Source organism: Vombatus ursinus, unplaced genomic scaffold (assembly GCF_900497805.2).
Source record: "Vombatus ursinus unplaced genomic scaffold, bare-nosed wombat genome assembly UNPS02014768.1, whole genome shotgun sequence".
In the NCBI taxonomy this organism is placed as follows: domain Eukaryota; kingdom Metazoa; phylum Chordata; class Mammalia; order Diprotodontia; family Vombatidae; genus Vombatus; species Vombatus ursinus.
The window spans coordinates 26,648,935-26,670,283 of NW_020954546.1; the positions used below are offsets into that span (position 1 = coordinate 26,648,935).

The 21,349-nt window shown below is 46.6% G+C and overlaps 1 protein-coding gene across 6 annotated transcripts in view; it reads right to left on the minus strand.

The window, feature by feature from the left end:
* The window catches only part of FOXN1 (forkhead box N1), a 52,474-nt gene that overhangs the window by 25,394 nt on the left and 5,731 nt on the right, over positions 1 to 21,349 (minus strand). The window contains exon 1 of one of the 6 annotated variants that reach the window (XM_027862028.1): positions 14,879 to 14,933. The exons of 4 other annotated variants lie outside the window; for them this stretch is intronic. The gene's annotated coding sequence lies outside the window, so the exon portion shown is untranslated. Of the gene's footprint in view, positions 1 to 14,878; positions 14,934 to 21,349 lie in introns of those variants that run through there. One more of the 6 variants, XM_027862029.1, reaches the window with a different exon arrangement.

A 21,349-nucleotide genomic window follows, 5' to 3' on the forward strand; every position in this document is an offset into this window, starting at 1 on the left:
GCCCCAGAGCCTAGGCACAGGGCCTGGCACATAGTAAAATAATGATTGATAGTATGATGATGGATGAAACTGGCACATAGGTATCCATTCAACAAGATGCTTAAGAAAAAGCTGTTGAATTGCAACAAATGCCCTCAGTCTTCCTATCTGTAAAATGGGAGCTATGTGATTTTAAAGATTCCTTTCATCTCTAAAATCTCTCTGATCTTATGATCCTCTAAACCCTCATACAGGCCCCAGGCACGGAGAAGAATCGTTGAATGAAAGAAATGGGGAGAGACGGGGGGAATAAGGAGAAGACTTGAATTATCTTGCTGCCGTAATCCATTCAGAAAGAGCATTGACCTGAGTGTTGGGACACCTGGGTTCTCATCCTAGTTCTGCTGGCCACACGCTGTCTAATCTTGGGCAGGTCCCTTCCCTTCCCTGGGCCTCAGTTTCCTCTTGTGTAAAATAATAGGGTTGGACAATCTGAGACATGATTTGGTGAATCTAATGTACGTCACTAGCCTCCCTAGCACCATGAGGCCAAGAGTCCAGGCTGGACTAGCGTGTGTATGGGTGTGTGTATGTGTGTGAGTGTGTGTGTCTGTGTGTGAGTATATGTATGTCTGTGTGTATGTGTGCATGAGTGTGTGTGTATGTGAGTGAGTATGTGTGTCTGTGTGTGAGTATATGTGTCTGTGTGTATGTGTGTGTGAGTGTGTGTATACGTATGTGTGTGTGCACACGTGCATGTGTGTGTGTAACTGTGTGTGTGTATATATATAGGACAGGGTTAAAGAGCTATCCTTAATGTGCATTAAGCCTGTTTAAGAACAGAGAATTAGGGTGACCCTCTGAGGTCCTCACTTTGGGGAATGCAGAAAGGACCTCCAGGCTGAAGATGTTTTCAAAAAAACCAAACAACCCAACGCTCCTATACAACACATCAGTCCTCAGTTCATGTCACTGAGTGGAGTGGGATGGCCTCCCCTCTCTTCCACGGCCTCCCCCTTTAGGCCATACCCTTCCACACCCTCTCTCTCTCTCTCTCTCTCTCTCTCTCTCTCTCTCTTTGCTTTTTGGTGAGGCAATTGGGGTTAAGTGACTTGCCCAGGGCCATACAGCTAGTGTCAAGTGTCTGCAGCTGGATTTGAACTCAGGTCCTCCTGACTCCAAGACCAGAGCTCTGTCCACTGCGCCGCCTAGCTGCCCCCCTCTCTTCTCTTTTAAGGGTACCTTTGATGCACAGAACAGAGACTTTTAGAGATCATCTAATTCTATCCCAATTATAGATTTTGAATCAGAGGTCCGGAGAGTTGGGAAGTGACTTGCCCAAGGTCTCCTCGAGTTACAGGTAACAGAATTTAGATTCTTCTGACTCCAGATCCAGTTATCTGAGCTAACACTAAGAATTTTGTCACTTGGCACAAAAGTAGCTGAGGCTGAGGTGGAGAGAAAGGCATAAAGGACAGTAGGACTGTGGGGTACAGTTGCCTGGACAGAGAGATTAGTTGAATCTTCTCATAAAGTTGTGGGGATTGGGTAAGAGGAGGGAGGCATGGTCTGGCAGAGGACCAAAGTTACACACTCACCCAGTGTTGGCATTCTGGAGTAAAGCCCTACTCCCCTCCTCCAAGCTATGGCACTGGACTACACCACAGGTTCCAAAGATGCCTGGAAAGGGGTGGGGGTGGGAGTGTGTGGCCCATGAATAAATTAATTGACTGCTTTTGGAGACTGAATAATGGCTCACATGTCATTGTGGCTTTTTTGGACAGACTCTGTGATTCCATTGGCATAAAGAACTCTCAGTATGGAAACTCCTTCCACCAATGCAAATCAGCACTTGGCATACAACTGATAGTCTTAGAAAGCTGATTGGTCAGGGTAGCTAGGGGGTACAGTGGATAGAACACCAGCCCTGAAGTCAGGAGGACCTGGGTTCAAATCTAGCCTCAGATATTTACTAGCTGTGTGACACTGGACAAGTCGCTTAATCCTGATTGCCTGGGAGAAAAAAGAAAAAGAAAACTGATTGGTGGCACAGATAGATTTAAGGCTTTGCCCCGAGTCACACAGCCAGCATGTGTCAGTGACAGGATTTGAACCCTTGAGACCTGCTCTCTGTTCTGTAAGCCAGTCTCTTATTCTTTGTCAGATGAATGTAGATTCTGCTGTGAATAACAAAATAACAAATTTCTTTAAAAGGGTTATTCTTCTCACCTCTTAGAATCTTTAAGTTTTTCTTCCCCCCCCCAAAAAAAAGCTCTGTTCAGGTGATACCATACATGAAACTTTTATGATCTTCTTAGCAAGAAGTGTGCTGGAGCCAGCCCGAACCAGCTTTTGGAGAGCCAGCTGTTAAATTTATACCTTTACTATCGGCAAACTACAAATCAGGGCTTGATTTACTGTTTTGTTGATTGTCTAGACTTAAGAAAGTGAGACAACGCTAATAAGGAAGATTAAACTTAAAAGTGTGTCCTGAATACATTTACCAGCATACCCCTGCTTTCAGCTAAGGAGGGAGAGAGAACCAGAGAGACACATACACACATACAGAGTCAGAGACAGAGAGATGGAAAGAAATGGACAGAGAGAGACAGAGACAGAGACAGAGAGAGACAGAGACAGAGACAGAGAGAGAGAGAGTGAGAGAGAGAGAGAGAGAGAGAGAGAGAGAGAGAATGAATATTTTTAAAATGCTTCCTACGTGCCAGGCATGGTGCTACCTGCCTCCCAAAATTAACATTGTATTTAGACAATGTACATTGTATTTCATTAGGTACATATTGTTTACTCCAGTGGAATGTAAGCTTCTTGAGGACAGAAACCAATGTTTTTTGTCCTTTCAGTCACAGCTTTGAGCACAACACTTGGCACATAGTAAATGCTTAACAAATATTTGCACGTTGACTGATCGATTGTCTTTGTGTAATTTCACATATATTCAAGAATGATTGTACAATTTCTACCATGTAGGGTTTCAAGAATATTTTTTAAAAAGTGTAACATCCCATCCACTCTATGTGTGGTGCCCTGAGAGACAGGCCTGTGACCCTGATGCCTTTGTTTTTGTAAGGTGATGTGACCCCTGATGGGCTTAGGGGATTCTGAGTTCTCAATGCTGGGTGCCTGTCTAAGTGGTATGGGTAGAGGTGTTATAGCAGGTGTTTCCATCCTGGGAAAGGTTAGGGATGCCCTCATTACTGCCGTGGTCTCTCCTCTTACCCTGATTTGACCCTTAGGCATATGATCGAAGGGGAAAGAATTAAAAGGAAGATTGCCTAGTATGATTTCCCTTGTCACTTAGAGATGGCCTGACTATGTCCCTGTCTGGTCTGCTGAGTTTAGGCAACCAGAAATACACCATTATGGTGTGTATCCTAACTGGCTGGTCCAGGGCAGGGCTGTGGGGAGCAGGATGGCTGTCTAGATTGCACTGTGGTCCCTTTACAAACGACACAGCATGTGCGTCTGGTCTGGCTGCCCAGCAGCCAAAACTTTTAGGATAACCAAAGTCACTCAGAGTTAAAGCTTAAAGGTCACTTGTGCCCACCCTGTTGGCCAGGCAGCCATGGGACAGCAGGAGAGAATGCATTGTTCACCCTTCCTCTCACGAGGTGGCTTCTGACCTCCTGGCTCTGATAGAAAAAGCCACTGAGAGGGCCTTAACTTGGTTAAGTGGGAGCACAGGAGAAAGGAGACAGGACCCAAATTACCCAGAGGACCATGGGACGTGTACATCCCTGGGAATCTGAGGAGGACCTTGCCTGGTTGGCTCTTGTCCAGAGACCAAGGAGGATTTATCCAATTCATTCAACAAATATTTATTAAGCATCTGTTGTTTGTAGAACGTTCAGGCAGATTTTGGAGGGAAAACATGGATAAGAAACAGATATTACCCTCAAGAAACTTAGTGAGCATTAGGGACTTGAGCTCTGTGGGCAGGTCAGGAAGGGCTTGACCCTCTGCAGAGGACTAGGTACCAGTCTGAGAAACATGGAAGGAAGGGCTCTCAGTGTTGGGGAGAGATGGAAAGGTGCTGAGGGGTATCCCTGGCTGAGATAGGGAGTACAGAATCTTAGAACATTAGAGAAGTAAGGGGCCTCCCAGATCATTTAATCCTACTTCTCTTGTTTTACAGAGGGGGAAACTGAGGCATGGAGGAGGCAAAAAGGGTCCAAAGGACTGGAGTTGGAATCCTAACTTAGTGGCACCCACTGCTTCAGACAAATCCAGCTTCAGTTTTCCTTCCAACTCTAGATCTAGGCTACTATGCCCAGGGGACCTCTCAGGTAAACGCCTGGCTAGGATTCTAGGAGGAAGCCAAGGTCACTGAGGGTTAAGCCTCTAAATGGCCAAGGCAGATTCCAAGTCCAGGGTTCTGACTCCGAGTCTTTCCCCCCGCATCGTACCCCCTACCTTAGGGGCTCAAGGCCCTGGGGATGGGGCTGGGTGGAGAATGGAGCTCTGAGCCCTACCATGTTCCCTCCTTCCCCTCGGTGAGTCCCCGTCAGTCCCTTCTCAGAATCCCCGCCGCCTGGTGCAGCCGCCACTAAATGCGGCGTGACCATGGAGGGGAAGTAGTGGGGTCCACCTAGGTAAAACTACCCCTGCAACTGGATCCCAACGCGCCTGGAGGCTCATTTCGCTCCTTGGCTGCTGCGGATTCCAGCTCGGCTCCGCATGACTACCATGGCCCCACTCTCTCCTCAGCCCTGGCCCGGATTCTAGGCTCTGCCTCCAGCTGCAGGGAAGGAGGGATGGGGGCTTGGCACCCACCCACCCGAGGTAAAGATCAGCTTTCCAGGAGGAGGGGAGGAGGACGGAGGAGACTTGGCTTCTCACCAAGGTACAATTCATCCTCGGGGAGGGATGACACCATCCTTGGCTCTTTCCTCCCTCCCTCCTCCTCCCTCTCCCCCACCCCATTCCGCAGGTACTCGTTAAGACTGAGAGGCCAGGCCAACTCCTCCAAGTTACAGAGGGCCCGATGGCCAAGGTCATCCAGGTAGTGGCCATCCTGGTTGGGACTCAAACCGGAGCCTTCACACTCCAAGTTCAGCCCTTATTCAGATTTGTGGATACGACCTTCGAGGTCATCCAATCAACCATCTCATTTGACAGTGGAGGAAACAGAGTCCCAAGGAGGGACCTTTTCAAAGTCCCACAGGTGCTAAGTGGCAGAGATGAGATTCGAGCCCAGGTCTTCTGATCTGAAACCCAGCATTCTTTCTCTCGGAAAGAGAAACTTAATGTTGCTCCCATGACAACACTATTATCATCCGTGGGAGAAGCTTTGGGCTGCAGACAAGGAAGTCAGCTTGGTCCACTGGAAAGAACCCTGGATTTGGAATAAGAGAAGCCAAGTTCAAATCTTGGCTCTTACTCATGTGACGTTGGGCAAATCACTTCATCTCTCTGGGCCTCAGTTTCTTCATCTGTAAGATGAGGGGGTTGGAGTCAATGACCTCTAAAGTCCCTTCCTGCTATAAGTGATCTCCTATGCATAATAGATGGAGAGCCAGGACCCCTAAGGTCCAGTTCCTTCTCTGCCTCTAACTCCCTGTGTAAACCTTGGGCTTACTTACCACCCTGGCAGGGAACCTAGACCTAGCTTACCAATTGGAGAGACATAGAAGGAAGAAGTCAGAGCAGAGGGAGGAGGAAAGGAGCTGAGGGGATCCCCAGGTTGAATCCAAGAACTTTAAGATTATATAATCAAGCCCCATTATTTTATAGAGGGAAGTAATTTATTTGCCCAATGGTATAAGCCTCAGTTTCCTTCTCTGTAATAATAATATTAGTTCACTTGTGTATAAGGTGATGGATTTAAATCTGAAAGTGACCTTAGAAGTCATCTCGCCCAACCCTCCCATTTTACGGATGAGCAAACAAACCCAGAAAAGGGCAGTGACTTGCCTGTTACACAAACAGAAAGTGGCTGAGCCAGGATTCGCACTCTTCTCTGCTGACTCCAAATCTTGCCCTCAGTCCAGTGTAGCCTCACAACAACCCTATGAGCTTGGTAGTGCCAGTATTATCATCCTCATTTTTCAGTTGAGGAAACTGAGTCTCAGAGGCTTGTTCAGGATTACAGAACCGACGTCAGAGATAAGACTTCTGACTGCAAGGAAGACATGTTCCCTAAGGACCCTTCTCCCTCTTACATTCTATGACTTTTCGTAGGTAACAGCTGTAGTGGGGGAGTGAGAAAGAGAAGGAGAGAGGGGGAGAGAGAAAGAGAGAGAGAGAGAGAGAGAGTTTAAGTTGTTGGGAAGAGCAACTCCTATCATATCACAGACTCATAGTGCCATGACATATCAAGGTTGGAAAGAGGGACCTTAGGGATCATTTAGTCTGACCCCCTTCCCCCCATTTTACAGATGAGGAAACTGAGGCCTAGAGAGGAACTGAGTTGCCCAAGCACAGTGAGCTAATGACTGCTGACTTTGTATAAAATAATAATCCTGTAATGTGATTTCCCGGTGGACTCAGGTGCTCTCATAGCCGAAGTGCCTGAGTTATCCCTGCATAGCTCTGTTTTGACCTTCTAACTCTCTAAGTAATGCCAAAGGTTGGGGGGGAGGGAACCACTAGCAGCCTGATTCTCCAAAGTTTCCTGTAGGCAGGACTGAGCCTGGGGCAGTGGGGTGGCTGTGGGAGTAATGGAGACTCTGGGCAGGAAGGACATGGGCCAGATGTTGACAGGAGTAGGATGATCCAGAAGGGGTCATAAAACTTGAGAAAAGACTACAAAAAAGCAAGAGGGAGCCTCTTGGAGGATTGGATTTGACCGGTCTCTTTGCCAGCCTGGGGACCTATTTCCTCAGAGCAATCCTCCTTGTACATACACACACACTTCATGTCCTCCTCCCCACCACTTACCTCTCTCTTTCTTTCCCTCTTTCCATGTCTCTGCTATGCAGTCTGACTTTTTGGGGTTTCTACCCAGCCTCTCTCACATTTGCCCTTCTCTTTTCTAGTGAGGGACCCTGCCTTGGAATTGTGCCAACTCAGCTTTCTCCTGTCTTCTTCTCATATCTCTCAGTACACCTGTTCTCTCGTGCTAGGGGGACTGGGGAACAGGAGGGAGAACCACAGCTGACACCTCTCCCTCCCCGCTTCATTCTCTCTCTCCCTCTCTCTTTTCATTGTTTCTCCCCTTCTCTCTTCATTCTCTCTCCCCCCCTTTTTTTCTTTCTTCCCCTCTTTTCTTTCTGTGTCTGTCTCCTGCTTCCTCCCTTCCCCTCACTCACTCTTTCCACTCTCCTCGCCTCTCTTTTCTTCCTTTCTTTTGTCCTCTCTCCATTTCCTTCTTTATTTTCTTTTTGCTCTCTCTCTCTCTCTCTTCCTTGATCTTCTTTTTTTTTTTCTCTCCCCTTTAAGCTTTCAGTTTTCTCTCTGACATCTATCACCCAGATGGAAGGGAAGGAAAGAGAAAAAAGATGGTCCCACTAACATAGGTTTCCAAGGAGATTAAAATTTTCTTGGGTTTTAGGTACTATAGTAGATAAACCACAACTAGTTATCAAACCCAGAAAATCCAAGAGACCAGAGTCCCTCTCTCCTGCAATCCTTTCCATGCCAATGGGAGGCCATCAAAGCTGGAAGTCTATGATGGCCAAGTCACTTCCAAGTGGAATAACTGACTTGAGGAGTCTCCCCAGAAAATATTTCATCTGAGGCTGGTTTCTCCCCAGTTCCCTTAAGTAAGGTGTGGGTCTCTTGCTGTGTGTTCAGTAAACATATCAATGCTTACTCTTGATCTATCATGCAATTCTTATTTTTACTATCATAATCATTGTTATTACTCTACTAACAATATTGATGCTAATAACAATTATTTGCGTTTTAAGGTTTACAAAGTGATTTACTTCTACCTGAGCTCTTGGAGGACTGGGGTGAAAGACTCAGAGAGTGGGGTATGGTGAGGGATCACAGGGGTAGCTGTACAATCCACTATTTGACTCCTTGAGAGGGAAAGGGATTAGTAGTATTTTCAGGCTAAACCTAGAGAGATCCTAAAGAGCTAATTAGTAGCTTAAGGCTTTCCACCTTCCCAGTGATGGGGGGAGGGGGGATATAAGCTTTTTCCTCTCCTGCCAGAGGGGACTCCCTTCACCATCACTCCATTCTCACCTCAGTTCACTCTCATTCCAAACCCCTGAGTCCTGGCAAGACAGCTGCTTTCTTGGGGAAATTGAGTCAAGAAGGAAGTATGGATACTTGCCCAAGCCAGAGCTTTCTGTTACCGAGCTCCTTGGGAAGATACTTCATCCATCCCCTTGAAGCAGGACCCATACCCTCCCAGACTAATCTGAAGGGTAGAGGTACCTCCTGCTGTTCCCTTTAGCTCTGGGCGGGGGGTGGGGGGGTGGGGGGTGGTTTCCTTCAGTTCCCAGGGCTGGTGTCTTACAATTCCAGAAGTTATCTTTTTTATTTGCATGTGTATGTGTATGTATATGTATATGCATGTATATGTGTATGTATATGTATATATGTGTGTATATGTGTATGTATATGTATATGTACATGGTCTCCCTTGATTGAATGTAAGCTTCTTGAAGGCAAGTATTGCTTTACTATTGTTTTGTCCCTAGTACCAAGGACAGTTCCTGGAACATAGTAGGTATTTATTAATTCTACACCATTTCTGGAAGGATGGTAGGAGGAGGTGGGTGGAGGGTAGGGAAGGAGGTGGGGCACAGTTCTAAGAGGCAGGAAGCCTCATTTTAAGCCAGGTGGTCTTCCCTTACTGTTATTATCACTCCCACCCCAATCCCACCTGCACTATCTTGACCTCCCTTTTTTGGGAGAAGGAGAAGGAGAAGGAGAAGGAGAAGGAGAAGCAGAAGCCTTCCAACCTCATCAGTGAGAGAACTCGTGACATTGAAAACTCCAAGTGTATAGGCTTGCAACTCAGTGACTTACAGACTTAGAACTTTGCCTAAGGCATGGAGAGGCTAAGTCACTTGCCCAGAGTCACATATGGTCAGGACTTGAACTCAGGTCTTCCTGACTTCCAGACTAGCCCTATCTCTACTTTGAAACACTGCCACTCATATTTATATACAGCTTTCTTTAGAACAAGCTGATGAGTGGCATGTGCAGGTTTGCAGGATTTGAAAGAGAACTTAGCCATTCTCTCACCCAACCCCTTATTCATTCATAAGCATTTAATTTGATTTAAGCATTTAAATGCATACGCATATAAGCCTGGCATTATGCTAGGCATTGTGGCAACACAAAGGGTCCTTGCCCTCAATGACTTCCCTTCTACTGGGGCAAAACAACTTACACTCAGAGAAGCAAATTTTTAAAAAATGTCATTTTACAGGTAAAGACATTGCAGTCTATGGAAAAGAAGTGACTTGCCCAAGGTCACACAGCCAGTCAGTGGCAGAGTTGGGATTTAAATCTAGGTCTTCCAAAGTCAATGCCTCTTCTATTAAACCAATTACCTAGTGCAACTGCCTCATTTTTACAGATAAAGAGCCTCTGAAAGTATTCGTGACTGGCCCAGACTTGGGCTCGGGGATAGAATTGAGACTGGAACCCAGGTCCCCTGATTGTAAGTACTATGTTCTCTCTACTGTCCCATGCAGCCTCCCAGCATAATAGCTGACATTGATGTCATTCTTTACGGTTTGCTAAGAGCTTCCCACCAGCATTATCTCCTTTGATCTTCACCACTATCCCATGAAGGAGGTTGGGCAATTATCTCCATTTTACAGATGAGGAAGCCAGGGCTCAGGGAGATTAAATGATTTGCCCCTGGTCACACAGCTGGAGACTTTAGAGGTTATCTACCCAATCCTTCCTTTTATAGTTAAGGAAACTGAGGCTCAGAGATTGTCCTTAAGTCACAAAGGGAATGAGTGGCAGAGCCCTGATTAAAATGAATTCCAATTCTGATTTTTTCTCTCTTAGTTCATAACTCTTGACCCACTTTTTCTTTCTCTGAAGATTCCTACTTTCCCTAGGGGAAATTGGCACTGGAGTTTTAGGGAGTTTGGATTCTGGAGAGAAGAAATAATAATTATAAGGAGAAGGTGGATGAGGAGGAGATGAAGGAGGAGAAAAAGGAGGAGGAGGAAGAAGAGGAGGAGGAGGAGAAAAAGGAAAAAGGGGAGAAAGAGAAGGGGAGGAAGGTGAGAAGGAGGAGGAGGAAGGTGAGGAGGAGAAAGAGGAAGATGATAACAAGGAGGAGGAGGAAGAGAAAGAGAAGAAGGAGGAGGAAGAGAAGGAGAAGAAAAAAAGGAGGAGAAGGAGGAAGAAGAAGAAGAGGAGGAGGAGAAAAAGGAGGAGGAGGAGGAGGAAGGTGAGAAGGAAGAGGAGGAAGATGATAATAAAGAGGAGGAAGAGAAGGAGGAAGAGGAAGGTGAGGAGGAGGAGGAAGATGATAATAAGGAGAAGGAGGAGGAGGAAGAGAAAGAGAAGAAGGAGGAGGAAGAGGAGAAGAAAAAAAGGAGGAGAAAGAGAAGGAGGAAGAGGAAGGTGAGGAGAAGGAGGAGGAAGAAGAGGAGGAGGAAGAGAAAAAGGAGGAGGAGGAGGAAGGTGAGAAGGAAGAGGAGGAGGAGGAAGAAGAAGAAAACAAGGAGGAGGAGGGAGAGGAGAAAGAGAAGGAGAAGGAGGAGGAGAATGCCATAGGGGATAGAGTGCTGGATTTGGAGTGATGAAGAGTTGAGTTTAAGTCTTCATTCTAATATGTACCAGCTCTGGGATCTGGGCAAGACATTCCAACTGCCTGAACCTCAGATAGTAGGCAGCTGGTTGTGAAGTGCTGGTGGAGGGATTCAGATGAAATCACAGATTCTTGCCCCGCTATTATGGTTGATAAGCACATTTGAGGGAGGCAGCCTGTCATAATAGAGAGCTAGCCTCAGGGACAGGAGCACCAGAATTCAAGTTCAGCAGCTGACTCTTCTCACTGTATGACCCTGGATAAGTTGCTTACCTTCTTAGCACCCCAGACAACTCTCTAAGACTAACAATTGTTCTGCATTAGTAAGGGGAGTTTCCTCACTGGAATAGTTAATTCCTTGGACCACAAAAATCAGGTGCAAACCAAATACACTTGCAGGCTACCTTTAAGATTATTAAATGCTTCAGGTGAAAATGGATGTCTTATTACTTGCCTTCTCAATGGGTGGGGAGGGGCTGGAGGGAGAGATTTTGAAATTCAAAATTTAAAAAACTTAATAAATTTTAAAATATGTGTATAATTAGCATTAAGTGCTTTCATATCCATCATCTCTTCTTGATTCTTGGTACAATCCTGCAAATGGCCAGGGTTTGTGCCTTTAGCTACACTTCCCCCCTTGAGGACACAGTAAATTAGAGAAGTAAAGGAAATTGACTTATCCTGGGTCTCATAGGTCGGTAGTTAGTAGAGGAGCTGGAATTTGAACCAAGGTCCTCTAATGCCTCTAACTAATCCAACAATCTTTTTTTTTAAAAAATTATTTAATTATTTTTTACATTTTTTTTTTAAGAAATGAGGAGGCTGAGCCTTAGAAAGTCTGTGACTTACCCAGGGTCACACAATTGGCAAGTGCCAGAACTGAGACTTAAACCCAGTCCCTGAAGTTTGTGCCTCGGTTTTCTGACCCCTAATCCAAAATCCTTTCCATCCTTAACCTCAATTCTAACCTGGCCACTTATTATTTTTCTTTCCTTTTCTTTTCCATTTTTTTTTTCCTTTCAGTTCCCCAACACACTCATTGGTTGCAGCTCTCACTTGGAGAAACAAGAGGTGAGGAGAAATTTCCTAGTTTCTTCTGACATTCAGCACTTGCTGCTGCTGAACTCCTCTGCCTGTCCTGCCTTCAACTAAGAGCCTGGAATCTGGAATGCAAATCATATTCAAATCACATGCACCGTGGGGGAAGGGTCCTTTTGATGGATAACCAGCCGCTCCCATCTCCAGCCTGGCTGGTCCACAGACCTAGATCTGGCAGGGACCTTAGAAGACATCTGGCCCAAGACCCTCATTTTACCCCAGAGATAGAAGGAAATCAAAAGCTCCTGGCTCTGGAGCTTGATGCCTCAGAGGCCATTTAGCTCAAACCTCTTATTTTACAGTTGAGGAAACTGAAACGAAGCATCTTCCCTAAGGTCACTCAAGTAATAAGTGGCAGGGTTGGGATTAGAACCCATGTCCTCTGACATTGTCCATTGTTACTCTTTCCACTATAACCAATGGAATCTGACCACCTTTGTCTAGTATGACCTTGGACAAAGCCTACGGGCCTCCGTGTCCTTTCTGGACACTTTCCGGAAAGCTGGAAAGCTTTTCTGAGCATTTGAGACCTTCCTTGGGTCCTGATTCCCTGGAGAGTGGAGAGACTGGCTGCTACTCCCAGAGGCTTTTCCATGACCAAGACCATCCAGGAACATAGGAAACAGGGGGTAGAATCTCCCAGTGCCTGGTACTCCATAAGTACTTAATAAATACTTTACCTCATTGAATCTAACCTCTCTGAGTCTCAGTTTCCTTCTTCATCTGTAAAATGAGAGTAATAATTCTTGTGCTTCCTACCTTACAGGGTTTCGACAAAGCAAGCATTTGTGAGCTATATATACATTTATATTATTATTGTTATTATTAACGATAGTAATAAACAGTAATAAACAGACAAGGGAATGCTTTGCTTATATTTGTCCCATTTTGTCTCAGTTTGGGCCAGTTTAATTAATTTCTCCACTGGGATTCGTGGATTCTACAGAGAATGGTGTAGGGGAGAGGCTCAATACAGGAAGAGGAGAATTGGGACCAGGGAAGACTGATAAAGAAGCTCACTGGATTTTGGTCTGAATGGGACAGGATGGCATTGCTGCCTTCTCAGACTCCCACACACCTCAGGAAGGGGAACCAAGCGAAGGATTGTCCTGTGTTTCTAAATCAGAGGTCATAGTCCAAGACCACCCGGCTAAGAAAGAGGCCATAGCCACAGAGCACTTCAGTATCAGAGTACCTCTTCGTGTCCCTCCCTAACAACAACGACAACCAAATAAACCAAGAGCAAAGCTTTCGGGAGGAGTACGGGCCACAAAGGCCAGAATACCAGGACCCTGGCCAGGAAGGGAAGTTAGCACCAGCGACAGAGACTGGAGTGACCCAGAGCTGGTAAAATCATCCCTACGCCTTCACTGTCTCAGGACTTCTCCTTCAAGGGCTGGGGCTGTGTCTGCAGCAAGAGAAACTTAAGTGGGTATTGCGGAGAACTTCCTCTTCCCGCCCCCCAGCCAGGGAGGATACAAGACCGTTCAGGGGCAAGTCTCTTTCTTTGAGGATTTGCAAGAACCAGGGTGAGCAAGTAGGTGTTGCCTAGCGGCAGGAGAATGGAAGGACTGGTCCTTTTTCGGGGGAATCTCCGATCCTCTACAATACCCACTTTGTAGGGAGAGGAACTAAACGCCAGGTCCCCCTTTCAGGGTCTCTTCCCCTCTTGTCTCTAGCCTCAGCGAGGGCAAGCTGAACGAGGGAACCACTTTATCCAATCTTTGGAAAAGGCTACCACTGCCCCACCTCTAAGCCCACGTATGGTATAAAGGTGCTTGAGGGGCTGGAGGTAGGGAAGGAGGCTGAATGCATCCCCTCTCCAGGCGCTCCATCCCTGTTTCTCTCCCCCAAGTCCCGGGAGGGTGAGTCACACGAAGGGTGATCCTCCGGGAGCTGTGGAGTTCACGCTGGGATCCCAGACCGGCTCTTTTCTTTATGAGTGAGGTGGAGACCCTGTTCCACCTTAATGGTTTCTGTTGCCGGCTGCGGGAGCATGTTTTACGAGGGGTGGGGCTCTTGCTGCCCAGTTCTCCCTGTGGCCCCACCCTGGGGCCGCACCCGCCCTGCAGCTGGGAGGGGTCCCCTTAGGGAGCTCTGTAATTACCTGACAAGGGGAGGAGATGGAGGGGAGAAGTTTAGGGGATGGTCATCGAGGACCAGGATGGGATGGAGGCTGGGGGTGGGGAGGGGGAAGGGTGCTAGGGAGGTGGGAAAGTCTTGGCTCTCCATTCCCTGCCCAGAGCCCAGCTGCTTCCAACCTTGGCTCTGTGCCTCAGTTTCCCCATCCTATCACCTGTTGTCTTAAGTACCCTGACTCGTCCAGATTGCTTTTGAGGGGCAGGTGGATGGGGGAGGGGAGGATGGGTGGGAGAAAGAGAAGGAGGAAGAAACAACAGAAGACAAGTCACATCCTCCCTTCCTAGATCTTAGCCCACTGGCAGATCCTAAATCCTTGTTCTTTGCCCCTCCCATCCCCCTAGGGCCACGGAGACAACAAGTACAGAGTTTTTGATGATCAGGGTTTGTTGTTGACAATTTCTTCAAATTTTACGTGCCAATACCTTACTCTCTCTCCCTCTCATCTCCTTCCAAAGTTCCGTGGAAATAAACTCAATTGCTCTACCTTTCAGGACACGATGGCACGAAAGCATTCCAGACACCCAAGAAAGCAAATCAGCCAGCTCCCTAAAGCTCACGCCCTTTGACAGTTAGGAAGTTTTTCCTGACTTCTAATCTCAATCCTTCCTGCTGCAGTTTCATCCTTCTTGCCCCGTCCTGGAAGCTAAGATTGGCCACTCCCTGACACTCATCCACTAATCCTCCAGAGAACAGGCAAGGGCTATGAAAACTTCTCTGGACCCTCCTTTCTCCATTTGTGGGGTCCCAACTATGTCTCAAAATGTTGACTCCAAAAACCATTTCCTCCTCCTTGCTCCCAAACCCTCCCCCCATCTCCTTTACGTTTCCCAAGACAGTCCCATCTCCTGCCCCCATCTCTAGGGACTCTAAGAGCTCCCCAGAGTAGCTTCACTTCATATCCAACCAGCCAAAGCATCCATTGCCCATGCCCACTGAGTCCCCATAGGAGATATGTCTAAGCACCTACTGCAGGCTCCAGGCCATGACCATCCGTCTTGGGCTTCGTGGTGTCAATGCTGCCCAGCAGCTTTCCCTGGAGCCTCCATTGCCATATAAATACTCCCACATATTCTAGACCAGCCCTCTCCCTGAGGGGTGGAGCTCTGGACTGGTTCCCCCAGGCCGGGTGGGTCACATGCCCCATAAATGCCACGGGCAACCACAGCTTCTTTCCAGCAGCCTGGATGGCTTTCTAACCTGGCCCTCCAGGAGGCCACCTCTGGGGCAATGAACTTCCTTCCATGGATTGGTGGATCGATCTACCTAGGAATACTCAGCTGATAGATGGGAGAAAAGTTTGGATCTTAAAGGATCAAAATGTATTAATCCATCCAGACCTATCCCCAATTCCCCAAGATCCCTTTCTTCCTGGGATCCACCTTCCTTTTGAATCCATTCTCCTGGAATCTCCTATTGGCTTAAGATTTCTTCTTCTGGGATCTCTCATTCCCTGGAATCCATTCCTCTTGGCCCCATGTCTCCCCTAGCTTCTACTCTTCTGAGATCTTACACTCTCTATGAGTTCTACTCTATTGCTGCCCTAGTCCCATCATATACATCTGGGATCTACTCCCTACACTGGGAGGTGAGAGTGGGGGTGTAATTAAAATCCACTCCTCTGGGATTTCTCATGCACTAGTAGTGTTTCTTGGCCCACTGGGGATCTTCTGTCCCTAGGGTTCCACTTTCCCTTGGTCCCCACTCATGTACATACAGCTCCTGAGGAAGTACTTGGATTTCATTATCTGTTCCCTCCCCTCTTTCCTGTTCCTGGTCTTATGTGTCCCTACTTTAAAATTATGAGTTGATCTCCAACTAATTTTGCTCTGAAAGGTTAGGGGAGGTGGTAACTGTCACAGTAGGAATTCATTTCTGACATCACTAAGACCTCCCCATTTGAATTAAGAATACCTTCTTCCTGGGCATGTTAAGAGAGATCCTTAAAGATAGGATGGAGTCTGGACTGTCATATAAGTCATTTCAGTCTCAAAGGCCTTTGGTATGGGACTCTCCTCAATGGTAGAGTTGAATGCCAGGGTATTTCCATTTGTGGAGCATCTCCACCAATGAGGAGTCCCATATCAATGGTCTTTAGGACTGGAATTACATACATGCTCGAGGGATCATAGGATCCAAGATTTATAAGTGGAATCATCTTAGAGGTGATCAACTCAATCTCCTCATTTTTCAAGTGAGGAAACTGAGGCACAAAGAGGCGACTGTGAGGATCACTGAATCATAGAACTAGAGCTGGCAGAGACCTCATTGGACACCTTAATCCATCCCCATCAGTTTAAGAGATGAAGAAACTGAGGACTAGGGATAGGAAGGGATTTGCCCAAGGTTCCATCAGTAGTGAGTTGCCTACTCAGGGTTCTAACATAGGTAATCTGACTCCAAATCCACGACTCTTTTCACCACCATGGGTAGGTCCCCTTAAAGTCAGGAATATTGATATGATGACCTTTAACTGCCACTTTCCATCCAAGGCTTTTTTTCATTTTTGAGTGATAGGTTTGTATGGACAAAATGGGGACAATATCCTCAAAATGGGGCTTGGACAATGGAAAATCATCTCCAGGCGTACAGTAGGGCACTGGGCCCCTAGACACCAACATCTGTCTTCTTAGGGACAAGCCTATCTCAGAGCTCCTGAAGGATGAGTTTGCCTCTCAGGATTAGTCTACTCAGCTTTGAAATGAACCAAGACTACAACATTTTCTATAGGATAACAGGTTGAATGTATGTTTGGGGAGTGATGGGATGTGTTGAGTTGATAGTTGACAAAGAGGTTGTCTCATGAGTTATCATCCTTATCATATTTCACTTTCTGCTAAAAAGTATTCAGGGTAGGACTAGGGAGAACATTTCAGTGGGAGAGGGGGCCTGCTGGGAGGACAGAATTTGCTCCAGGTCTTTGGATTTCCCCACTTGGCAGCCCTGCCCCATCCAGTGACATCATAAAACTAGTAGCTGAGAGCTCTGCCCTCTCCCTCCCCACCATTCACCCCCCTTCCCCAAGCTTCAAAAAGCTCATGCTATGGGGCCAAGGTCATGTTTTGCCTCTCTTTACTTCTATTGTGGATGATCTCATCCTCTCCCACAAGACCCTCAGCAATTCAATTTCTTCCTGAAGCCTTCATCTAGCCCTGCCCCCACCCTGTCATGGAAGATTTGGGAGATTCTCTTTCCTTCTCCCAGTCTTATGTATCACTCACCAATCCCCTTCCCCCAAGCTCCACGCCTGTCCAGCCCAGGCTTGTACTCCACAAAAAGTCAATAATGTATTCGTTGTGATGGCAAAAAGCATTAGACGTGTTGGGGGTGGGTAGTGGTGGTGGTGGTCAGGGAAACCTGGGCTCTTCCAGTTACTAGCTATGCTACCTGGGCCTCTCAGTTTCTTCTCTTTAAAATCAGAATAATAATAATCCTCCTCCCCACCTACTTCACAACCTCTACTTTTGTGCTAACAGATGTGAAAGCACCCCAAAATTATGCTCATTTTTTTTTTTTTCATCTTATGTTGTCTTTCCTCCTTCCTTCCCCTGAGGCAGTCCTCAGGCAATAGTCAGGTGCCTACATGAGTTAGAAAAGCAATGGATATCTCCCTTCCTTTAAGACCCTTCCCAGCCACTGCTCCTTTCAGGAAGCCATTCTCTCTGTAAGACCTGGCTGACCTCTTTTTTCCCCAGGCTGTCCATCTCAGCTAGGATAGAGGCAGGAGAGATTTTCCAGAGTCCTTCTTTAACTGGTTTGCATCTGATGGCTCCAAACCAATCAATCAGAAAGCATTTATTAAACCCTTATTTTATATCAGGCACTGTGCTAAGTATTTAGAGATATAAAGAAATGGGGAAAAAAAAAGGAAAAGAAAAAGAAAAAAAAACCCAGTCCCTGACCTCAAAGAGCTCACAATTCTATCCCCAATTTTGCTTTGTTTCCCCACTCTTCTCCACACATACCGTGGAGAAGGCTAGAATCCTGGTTCCCTCTAGGGTAGGGTTTTTTAACCTTAGGTTCACCCACCCCAAGGAGTGCATGGATGGATTTCAGGGGGTCTGTGAACCTGGATGGGAAAAAAATGACATCTTTATTTTTACTAACGTCTAACTGAAATTTAGCTTTTCCTTCAATTACTTAAAAACATTATTCTGAGAAGAGTCCATAGGCTTTATCAGGCTGCCAAGAGGTACATAGTACCCCAAAAAAGTTAAGAATTCCTGCTCTAGGGTCAAGAATGAGGCATCCTACACAAGTGATGTTGGGCACATATGATTATTAGGATGAGTATTCATTATTAACCATACTATTATTAGAGGTATTAATAGTTCTGCCAATAACAGTGATGGAAGGCTACAATAACAAATGCCCTCAGCCCCACCCCTGCTCTATCCTCCAAAACTGACCCTTCTCCTCTGTCATGTGATCTCAGTCCAAATGCAGCAGATCTCAATGACCTAATAGCCTGGTCACCCATGACCAGAGGATGGTAGATTTAGAACAGGAAGGAACTTTCGGGGCCATGATCAAAAGTACTTCTGGGACCGCCTGTCAGACGCAGATCATAGGTACTAATCCCTGCTTACAAAAGTTATGTCCTCTTCTCTGGGCCTCAGTTTCTTCTCTGTAAAGTGAGGGGGTTGGGCTATATGACCTGTAAATTGTTTTTCCATCTCAGAAACCTGTGGTTCTATGAAGTTAATGGTGCTTAGCACTCCATGATCCTTTCTCCCATCTCTCCCCCTACCCCTCCAGTAGAAGGGCCAGCTAGCTGAACTCACCTCATCACCTAGCCTATATTATATAGGTTTTGGCTTCCTCTCCTGCTCCTCCCCTTCATACCCTCAGCTTTTCTGCCCTTCCTCAATCACACACTTGCTATCTACCTGACCCTGGCCAAGTCACTTAACCTGTTTGTCTCAGTTTCCTCATCTGTAAAATGGGGATAAAAACAGCACTTACCTCTCAAGGTGGTTGTGAGGATCAAATGAGATAATATTTGTAAAGTGCTTAGCATAGTGCCTACCACAAAGTAGGTGCTATATAAATGTTGTTGTTGTTATTATAGACTAGCATCTTCATCCCAAACCTTTGTCTTTCCGGTATCCATTTTAGCCCTGATCTGGGTAGATATTTGTTGAGCTGGCACAGAAAATTAGAAAAACTTCTTGAAGGTCACATAGTATCCATAACCCAAACCTAAGAACTTAGTCCCTAAAAAGCATTTAGTTCTGTGTCCTCAAAAGGAGACAGACAGAGGGATAAAGCAGAGGAAAGAACACTGGACTTGAAGTCAAGCCACTCAAATCCTAGCCCTGCCATTTATAAACAAAGTACTTCTCTCTAAGCCCTGGTTTTCTCCTTGTTAAAAAGGTGGGTTTGAATAGATGCCCTCCAAGGTTGCTTCTGGCACTGACATCCTGGGATTCCATAACTTCCAGGAAAACAGCAATTTACCTTCACTAAGGATAGTGACTGAGCTTCTTTTTTTATTGAAGACAGAATTGAGCAGAGCTTAAAAATGATGTCTTGGGAAATTAGAGGAGGCTGCTGATGGTGTTTCCCCCTCTCCCCACCCCGTCACTACTCTCCCTGTTTTGTACCCACCCCATCCCTTCTGAAGGTGATTTGGCTGATGAAGGACTGGTACATGGCTATGGAATTTACAAGGGTAGGTGGTGTGGCCAACAGTCTCAGGGTGATCTAGTTCCAGGGACACACCCCATTCTGGGTGTGTGTGTGTGTGTGTGTGTGTGTGTGTATATGTGTGTGTGTGTGTGTGTGTGTGTGTACGTGTGCACGTGTGCGCTTGAGAGCACAGGATAGGGGAAGCTCTTGCCAGCCGTTTTGATTTTTCACTGGGGAGCCAGGAAAGCCTGGTGGGGTAGTCCTAAAATCATGCCCATCTTTCACCTATCCACCAGGTCCTTAAGGTGGGGGAAATTGGGCCAGTCCTGGACTTTTTGATGCAGAATGCCGACCCACATTCCTACTGATCAAGAAGGCAAGGCACCCAGTGGAGCTGGGAGCCTGCCTGGAAGCAGTGGGGTGGGGCAGAGGGTGGGGATGGGGAGTGGGAATGGAGAACTTCATCCTCTTCCTTGGCATTTTGGGTTTCTCCAAATAGCTTACCATCATTGTCTCCCAGAATCCCTACACTGTCTCCCCTCACCCCCACCCCCAACATTACCAGCATCCCTGCATGATCCTTTCATCATAAGATCCCAGATCACTGAATTCAAACTAGAAAGAATCTTAGAAGGTCCTCTCAATTTTCCGGATGAGGAAACTAAAGGCTAGAGAGATGAAAGGCTTTGCCCAAGATTCCACAGGTGACCTAGCTGCAGACCCAGAATCTGAACCCAGGTCCTTTGACTCGAAATCTAGTATCTCTGTCTCCTCTGCTCCCACTCTCTGGTAGCTCTCCTGGCAGGTTGGCACTGTTGGTGGGAGTAGGTTCTGTGACTCACGGCCTGTCTCTCTAGTTAACTTCTTCCAAGAGAGCACTATTCAGCTAATTCCCTTGCCGGCTCCATTAATCTGAGCTGACTAAGCAGGACTTTCGGGTGGGGTAGAGACCCAAGGATGTTCAGGACCTCAGTCATCTTTAAAAGGCTCAGCAAGCCTCTTTCTCTCCCCTGCTCTTTCATTGGAGGTGGGGGGTGGGAGGAGGAGAAGGAGACTTGGCAGGGTGGGAGCAAGTGTCATTCTGACCATTTCCCTACCTCTTTTGGGATTAGACCACACCTAAATCCAATTGGTCAATCCTTCCCAGCTGTTACAGCTTCCCTTTTTGGACCCAGGAACTCATAGGATCATGGATTCAGAGCAGGAAGGAACTTTAAAGTTAGTCCAAACCCCTCATTTTACAGATGAGGAAACTGAGGCCCATAGAGATGAAATCACTTAGGATCATACTTCTGGAACTGGAAGGGATATCAGAAGCCATCTAGTCTAACCTCCTCATTTTACAGATGAGGAAACTGACTCCCAGCATCATACATGTACAAAGCGGCTGAGCTGGGATTTAAACCCAGGTTCTCTGACTTCAAATCCAGCATTCTTTCTATTGTCCTCTTCCCCTTGCATCCCTTTCCACCCATCTTTCCTCTTGAAATCAGAGGAACTCTTCCAGAGTTCTAACCTCAAATCGTCTCTCTCCAGTTTACCTCTTCCCGTGATTGGACCATGACCCAATAGCCTCAAGCCCCAGGCAGCTTGAGACTCCTCTAGGTCTGATCCATTCTAAACCCTTGGTTCAAAGTCATGGGATCTGGAGAAAACCTGGGGGCTTTCGGCTTGGGGACTGAAGTTCAGAAAAAATTTCTAAGAATGGAGAGGCACAGACTAGGAAGGTAGGTCTGATAGAGGAAAACAAGAGGGAGACACAGAGGATCAAAGTGTTGGAGAGTAAAGGAAAGCTAGAGATTAGGG